This window comes from Babylonia areolata, chromosome 19 (assembly GCF_041734735.1).
Source record: "Babylonia areolata isolate BAREFJ2019XMU chromosome 19, ASM4173473v1, whole genome shotgun sequence".
NCBI classification, from domain to species: domain Eukaryota; kingdom Metazoa; phylum Mollusca; class Gastropoda; order Neogastropoda; family Buccinidae; genus Babylonia; species Babylonia areolata.
The window spans coordinates 26,264,585-26,273,714 of NC_134894.1; positions in this window are offsets into that span (position 1 = coordinate 26,264,585).

Here is a 9,130-nt window from a genome sequence, read left to right on the forward strand (position 1 = left end):
CGGCAAACCAGTCGACACTGTTAGCCGGCGTCACGTTTGAAAAATACGTTTAAAAGAATAAATGACTAATTGGAAACTAAACATGTAACAGTATGAAGAATATGGATTGTGATTTGTGTCTTGTATTCATAAAGACGGTATGCTGTGGAGCAGCAACTGGCTTTTAGTGTGTGTGTGTGTGTGTGTGTGTGTGTGTGTGTGTGTGCGCGCGCGCGCGCGCGCGCAACTACTCACATCTTTTGTTTCTTTTATTTAAATTTTTGTTGTTGTATTTTCACCAACTTTTACCTACACACAAAAATACAATCACCGACTAAACAAAATAAAAGACAGACAGACAAGACAAAAACCAACAGGCCAGTGTCTGTGTAAATGAATGTTTGAAAACAGGCAGAGGGGAAGTGTCTGCAATGATTGTTTTAGTGAAGCAACGAGACTGTCCCACCCGGGAAGGCGTGTGACCCTAAGATGGAGCTTGCATTGTGCGTACATTCCAGCATAGCTAATCCTAGAAAGGGCTGCTTAGTTACCCAGCATGACGATTTTGGATGGGACATTAGGTGACAGCACCAAGGCATGGAAATTCACGCTCTCCTTGTAACACAACTTCTTTCTACGATACAGAGAAAGCATGAGTCAGCAGATGATAGCATCAGTATGAACAATATTTCAGTTACTTTGCCTGATTAACCCAACTGACAATATTTCTGGTGATCCCCAGTGGAACGTTTCGGGTGGGGACGGGGGCGCGACGCTGTAGTCAATGTTGTCACAGCCTGTTCACAAAATGTTTTCTTCGGATTTTTTTTTTTTTTTATTCAATTTTTAGCATGTGTTCAGTTGATTTAGCACGTTTCTGTCCTTATTAGATGTATTCAGTGCAGCTGATCAGAAGTAATGATATCAATGCCATCATCATCATCATCATCATTACCATCATCATCATTATTGCTCTTGCTGGTTGTGGTGTTGTCGTTGTTGTTGTTCAGGCCACGTTCCTCGACCTAAGTTTCAGTTTCAGTTTCTCAAGGAGGTGTCACTGCGCTCGGACAAATCCATGTACGCTACACCACATATGCTAGGCAGATGCCTGACCAGCAGCATAACCATAACGCGATTAGTCAGGCCTCGAATGCATGCTCTCTCGCTCTCTCTCTCTCTCTCTCTCTCTCTCTCTCTATATATATATATATATATATATATATATATATATATATATATATATTTGTGTACCTATCAGAGTGGATTTCTTCTTCAGAATTTTGCCAGAGGACAACATTCTCCTTGCTATGGGTTCTTTTTCAGTGCGCCAGGTGCTTGCTGCACACAGGATCTCGGTTTACCGACTCATCCGAATGACCAGACGCTTAGTTTGATTTTCCAGTCAAACTTGGAAGAGAGAAAGAGCGAAAGCGGGATTCGAACTCAGACCCTCACGGACTCTGTGTATTCTCAGGTGAGCGTCTTAATCATTTTGCCACCTGAATCTGAACACCTGGGAAGCTGCATGCCTGGCCTCAGAACGATCGGCAAGAAGGTATACAGTGCAGACAGTATTTGTATTTGTAATTTTGTATTACTCTTTTTGTTGCAACAGATTTCTCTGTGAGAAATTCGGGCTGCTCTCCCCAAGGAGAGCGCGTCGCTACACTGAGAGCGCCACCTTTTTTTTCTTTCTTTTTTTTCTTCTTCTTCTTTTTTTTTATTTAACTGCCTGCAGTTTAATTTGTTTTCCTATCGAAGTGGACTTTTCTACAGAATTGTGCCAGGGACAACCCTTTTGTTGCTGTGGGTTCTTTTACGTGCGCTAAACGCATGCTGCACACGGGACCTCGGTTTATCGTCTCATCCGAATGACTAGCGTCCTGACCACCACTCAAGGTCTAGTGAAGGGGGAGAAGTACTGGCGACTGCCGGTGTGATTCGAACCAGTGCGCTCAGATACTCTCGCCTCCTAGGTGGACGCGTTACCTCTAGGCCATCACTCCACAGGCCTCTCCAAGTTCCAACAGACGCTTGCCCAACGTTCCCGAGTGGAATGACCCACAGCCAGACAGACACACCAACGTCAGACTTCACGGTGTGCAGTGTGGGAGGGACTGTCAGCCATACCCGGCTCATGCTGTAATAATTAAATTACATAAATATTAATAATAGTTTTTCTATGGCGCGATATCCAGGACCAATGCTGCTCAAAGCGCCTTACATCATAGTTGACTATAAACACGCCTTAAATATATATATATATATATATATATCAACCGCTATCTGACAATGGAAAACATCCAGTGTGTTCATATGAATGCAAAAGCACACTAAAGATTATAAAAGCTATGAAGTGAATAAGGTTTAGATTTAAGCAAAATGCATTTTATAGAACACACACACACACACACACACACACACACACACACACACACACACACACAGCGTGTATGGTATTGACCACCACCCAGTGCGCAACTCCATAGTCTCCCGGAACTGACGTATTATTAGTAGTATTATTATTGTTGTTGCTGCTGCTGCTGTTCCTGTTACTGTTTATGCTGTTGTTGCAGTCAATGATATCATTACAAATCAGAATGTCTGTAAGTGTGAAAGAAAGAAAGAAAATGAATAAATAGACAACCAATCTATAAACAAACAATATCCATCTAAACAACAATGAAAAAAAAACAGCATCAGTGAATGGAGCAAAAAGCGAAGGGAGAGAATATGAAGGGGGTTGGGGGGGGGGGGAATGGGGCGGGGATGGGGGGTGCTCATAGGGAGGTCATAAGAATGATGTCTCAACAAACAAAAAGATTCCAGTTATTTCCCTTAGAAAAGATACACGCTCAACTTGCCGACGATACAAAATCATCAAGAGAGGGAGAGAGAGACAGTGACAGAGACAGAGACAGGGAGAGAAAGCAGGGTTCAGAAAGAGGGTTGTCAAAGAAGAGAGCCAGAGAAAGCTTCATCGTTTCCTCGTCAATCCATAGTTTCCTTACAAGGGGAAGCTCTGGTCTGAGGGAGCAATGGCCCAGTGGTACTGTACCCGACTGGGAAGCGAGCGTTCACGAGTTCGAGTACCGTACTGCACCGGGGCTTTAACCTCCACCCCCTATCGCCCACCCTCTCCACGATCTCCTGAGTGGTGGTCTGGGTGTTAGTCTTTCTGATAAGATGATGAATCGAGGTCTCTTGTGTAGCATGCACCTAGCGCACTGCGAAAAGAATCCACGACAATAATAGAAATATCCATGGTAGATTTAATAAAAATCAAAATCATCCACTTTAATAGTAGAACAGCTATCTTAGAGAGAGAGAGGGAGAGAGAGAATGATTCAATTGAAATTCAATACAAAGGCCCAAAGTCAATATCGAAGAGAAAAACGAATAAGTAACTGTCACATCATTCCCTTATCACCATGCACACATCAATTATCATGTAAAAAGAAAAACATTCGGGTAAGATAATATTACATCTTAAGATAGGGTGAATCAACTTTGTGTGTGTGTGTGTGTTTGTGTGTGCGTGCGTGCGTGTGTGCCTGCGTGTGTGTGTGTGTGCATGTGTGTGTATGTGTGTGTGCGTGCGCGCGTGCGTATGTGTATGTTTGTGTATGTGTGCGTGCGTGTGTGTGTGTGTGTTTTTGTGTGTGCATGTGCGTGCGTGTGCATGCGTACATACATTTCAATCATCATAAGAAAGGAAAATATTCAGTAAGATATTCAAAACAGTTTGAGAGACAAATGCTCATCAACATTATCAAATCGAAAAACGAATGGGCAACTGGCGCACCATTCCTTGATCACAACACACATATAAATTAGCATGTAAAAACAAAACATTAAGATATGGGGGAAAAAATGTCAATCACATGAAAAGAAAATATTCAGTAAGATAATTATAACATTTTAGGACACAAATGAAATGAAAATAACCCGTACACACTCCCATTACCACCTAGAAGACATCAATCATCATATGAAAGGAAAACAAAGACAGATTTAACTTTTAAGACATGGAATCACAGTGTACACACGCATGCATGCATTCATATAGGGAAGGACAACTGTCATAAGAACACTAAACAAAACACAGGTCATGGAATAAAAAGATCATTTGAGCGAATTATGTATCACAGCAACAGCAGAGGGGGCAAATTATTTTTTGTACACATTATTCTTTGCAAGTGGGAATTTACATTGTGTACAAGAAGGAAGATTGTGGAAGACAAGAGTTAAGTGGATGAGTTGAATCATTACAAATTTGGTGTGATTTTCTGCCAAGAGCAGATTGGTAAAAGGTGTTCAGTTGTTGCTGGGGCTTGGTTATGACATTGCTGGCCAAGTTTACAATTAGTCCTAATTTGGTCTCTAACTTGACAGTCAGATTTACCAAACAAGGCCACACTACTGAAAGCCAGGACACTTTCAATCAGACTCTCAGATTATCGAACCAAGCCACAATGCTGAAAGCCAGGACATTTTCAATCAGACTCTCAGATTATCGAACCAAGCCACAATGCTGAAAGCCAGGACATTTTCAATCAGACTCTCAGATTATCGAACCAAGCCACAATACTGAAAGCCAGGACACTTTCAATCAGAATTCTGTAAACCAGCTCAAGGATGTGTGGACTAATATTAAAACTTCTTAATTTTTACAGTAAAAAGAGTCTCTGGTGCGCTTTCTTGGTAACGGCATCAACATGTTCACTGAATGTGAGATTATGGTCAACTATAGTCCCTAGATACTTGAAATTGTGTACAATTTCCGCTTTCCACATGTTTTTGATCTATTATAACTAGATTTTGTGTGTGTGTGTGTGGGTGTGTGTGTGTGTCTAGAATAAGTTCTTTTGTTTTCTCCAAGTTCCAGAAAGTTATCCTTTAAAAAAGAGTTCATGACACGAATTTCTAAAAAAAAAAATTTTAAAATAAAAAATTCTTTTTTCTTTTTTTTTTAAGATTTAATTAAGAAAAATCTGCGAAACTGAAAACTCATCTTTTAAAATACCTACTAAAGCCATGTTGCCTGAGCCAAGGCCAACTGCCCGAGGGTAAGCAATGTCGGAAACACAAGAGCCTACCCTGGGTCTGCAAACCCAAAAGCAATTTCCCCTTTCTACCTGCCAAGGGTGACTGCCCACGAAGCAGAGGTTACTATGGATCCTTTTGTAGCATTGCTTTTGTTGAGGGAAAACAGGCGTGCTTTGCAGATTGCACGTGTTTTACTAAGTCGTGTTCTGAACTGTAGTGGGGTGAGAAGAGCCTGCGCAGAAGGAAATCACCGGGAAATTTCATCATAGAAGATGGGTTCGCTACCTGAGTGCACCACGCGTGTCTTGAGTACGAAGTCAACATAACCTTCAAGGTAAACTATACCCGCGAGTCCCTTACCATCTCAAGGGTAACTTGCTTTGAGGCAAAATGAAGTTTGTCTTGAATTGGCCCCAGGGCGTCACACACCAGTTGCAGGAAAGAGAAAATAAGGGCGCGACGTGCTCTCCCCGACGAGAGCAGTCCGAATGTAAGACGGAGAAATGTTTTGTAACAAAAATGAAATACAATACGATAGAATAGAACTGAATACAATACAAAGGACGAAACGCAACGCAACGCAACGCAACGCCACACAATACAGTACAATACAATACAATACAATACAAAGTAAAACTTCCCAGTGTCACATCTGTCACATCGGGAGTCACATTAGCAACTCTGGGTTAAGCTAGTTCTCGAGCAAAGGCTTCAACAGGACAGTGTGTCCCACTGCCGAATGTGGCGTCCAGGACGAAGAAAATCAATAATGACATTAATGGAAAATGCCGCATGATTACATTATTGACAATAGTATTTATTGCTGTTTTGCTGTGTGCACAGCTGTCACTCTCACATGCGAATCACGTTCTGAACGCTTTTCTGTTTTTGTTTCTGTGTGAGTGATTCTCTCTCTCTCTCTCTCTCTCTCCTCTCTCTCTCTCTCCTCTCTCTCTCTCTCTCTCTCTCTCTCTCTCTCTTATCCATCTGTCAATCTGTGTGCGTGTGGAGATGGGGGAGGCGTCTGTGTGTGTGTGTGTGTGTGTGTGTTGTTGTTGTTGTTGTTGCTGCTGCTGTTGTTGTTCATTGATTTTAGATCTGTTCACTAAGAGTGATATCAGGCGAGAAAACGAAACGAGGGGGGCTGCAGGGAAGGCGGGCTTTTATGAGCTGGATATTGGAAATGTGGCCTGAGTGAATAGTGTGTGTGTGTGTGTGTGCGCGCGCGCGCGCACGTGTGTGTGCGTGCGTGCGTGCGTGTGATCATTTCTTAGTTCTATGATATTTTGGATTTCCTGATTTTTAGAATAAAAGGAAGAAGGAAACCACGCCCTTCTTCTATAAGTACTTCCTTAGTGGACTGTTTGATAATGAAAGAAAAAATCATATATCAACTTTGGTGATTCAAAAATGTTTTGAACAGACTGTTGAAAGTACTGGGATATACTGCTTCATAACATTGCAGGTAAGGAACAGTGTTGAAAGTACTGGGATATACTGCTTCGTAACACTGTAGGTGAGTATTGAAAGTACTGAGATATACTGGTTCATAACACTCCAGGTCCGAGTTGAAAGTACTGGGATATACTGCTTCATAACATTGCAGGTAAGTGTTGAAAGTACTGGGATATACTGTTTCATAACACTGCAGGTAAGTGTTGAAAGTACTGGGATATACTGCTTCATAACATTGCAGGTAAGTGTTGCAAGTACTGGGATATACTGCTTCATAACATTACAGGTAAGGAACAGTGTTGAAAGTACTGGGATATACTGCTTCATAACACTGCGGGTAAGGAACAGTGTTGAAAGTACTCGGATATACTGCTTCATAACACTGCAGGTGAGGAACAGTGTTGAAAGTACTGGGATATACTGCTTCATAACACTGCGGGTAAGTGTTGAAAGTACTCGGATATACTGCTTCATAACACTGCGGGTAAGTGTTGAAAGTACTGGGATATACTGCTTCATAACACTGCAGGTAAGTGTTGAAAGGACTGGGATATACTGCTTCATAACACTGCAGGTAAGTGTTGAAAGTACTGTGATATACTGCTTCATAACATTCCAGGTAAGTGTTGAAAATACTGGGATATACTGCTTCATAACACTGCGGATAAGTGTTGAAAGTACTGGGATATACTGCTTCATAACATTGCAGGTAAGTGTTGAAAGTACTGGTATATACTGATTCATAACATTGCAGGTCCATTGGTTTTAAAAGCACTAGTTTTCCACCTACACATAAGGGATGTTATGTTTCTGTTAATGTGGACATGTATTTTTTAATCATGTACTTTGTATGGCATTTGTAAGGCAAATCTGAAACTGTTTCCATGAAAACGATTCTGCCAAGCTGTAAAATTCTTGTTAAGACAAAGGAAAATCTATATGGACTGACTCGCTGCTCTGTCCACTGTGTTGTGATAATAAAACGAGGAATGGGGTGGTACCTGGCAGATCGTGATCATAGTGCCTCGCAAACACAAAGCATTGGTTAAATGACAGATTTCAATTATCATTTCACATCTTGTCTGTAATTTCAATGATTGTAGTGCCTGAAGCACTGATTTAGAACCAACACAGAAAAGAATGTTTAAAATGTCTCGTGTAAAATGAATTAGAACATTTAACGCCATTGTAATGCAAAGAGTTCAGCTGTGAAATTTGATTTGTTCTTTCCAATACGAAACGATTTCTCTGTCTTCAGGTCAGGTATTAGATACGCAGAACCCCCCTTTTTTGTAATTACTGATACGTGCGTATATATTTTCACATGATTTGGGTATCTATTTTTAATATAAGTTTTTACACAAAACTGGCTAGTATGTTTATATTGTCGTCTTTTTGTTAAATGGGTATGGTCAATATCAAACTGAGCTGTTTGTAGTTCCCAAATGGGAGTAGGAAAGAAAGATGGTCTGACAATTACCGGATCTTTTTCAATAGTAATCCTAGAGCCATCATAATATCAGAAATCAATGTTGCCAGTGTTATCCGAGACGGAATTGAATTCGCTCGTTTCGGAAAATCTACTTCGGATCTAAGTTAAATTTCGGTTTTTGAATCGCTTTTGGATGTTATAGTTTTTATCAAAAAGTTAGAGGAGGCAACTTATCTTTGGTCATTTAAGGGTAAGATTTGTGCTTCGTTACATCTGTGGGTAGAAGAGGCATGCATTGGAAGCCCTGATGCTAGTTTTAATGCTTTTCATTGTACACTCAGAAGTTTCTTCAACAAATATTTTGGTGCGCTGAAAAATATTTCTTCTGCGTGTATGATCTTAGTAGAAATTTACAGAGATGAATAAGCGGTGATCGATCTTGTGACCAATGTTGTTCACAATAATTTTTGAAAAATTGAATGTTTTTCTCGCCTTAGTTAGTGAATAGTCTATGTGTCGACTCAAAGACAGTTTTGCTGTAAAAAAAAATTTTTTTAATTCCCAAAAATTTGACTAATGTTTTATATTCCAGTGGAGCATTTCCTAAATTGAAAGTATGCATATTCTTCGGATTTGAGCCACTGTCAAACAGAATGATATTTGATTTCTCAATTGATAAATGTAATTTATTGTTTGTCATATACTGTCCTATGTTATCAAGTTCTCTTTGATGCACATTTTTTGCATGACTCATATTACGTAAGGGAGATTTCTTAGAAAAATTCACTTCCATCCACATAATATGTCATCAGCATATTGTACTGAAACCACATTTTTGGATATTTTCATCGATAAATCACGCATACGGATTGAAAATAAAAAGGGGACTATAACTGACCCTTGTGGGATGCCCATTTCAAGTGGGTTTTTGTTGTTGTTGTTGTTTTTACTTGAATATGTACAAACCAACTCTTGTTTTTTCCAAGAAGCATTTTATGCAGTCATAAATGTGGCCTGGCAGACCAGTATCTTTAAGTTGAGTCCAGAATACCATACTTGATCGTACGCCTTATTTATATCGGAAAACGTTGCTGGTATACATTTACGTCGTCCAAATTGTTTTTCAATAACTGATGTTGATTTGATTAATAGTTCAGTTGTTGATCTTCCCCTGTGGAATCCCGCTTGATTTAATGGTATTATGTTATTCTT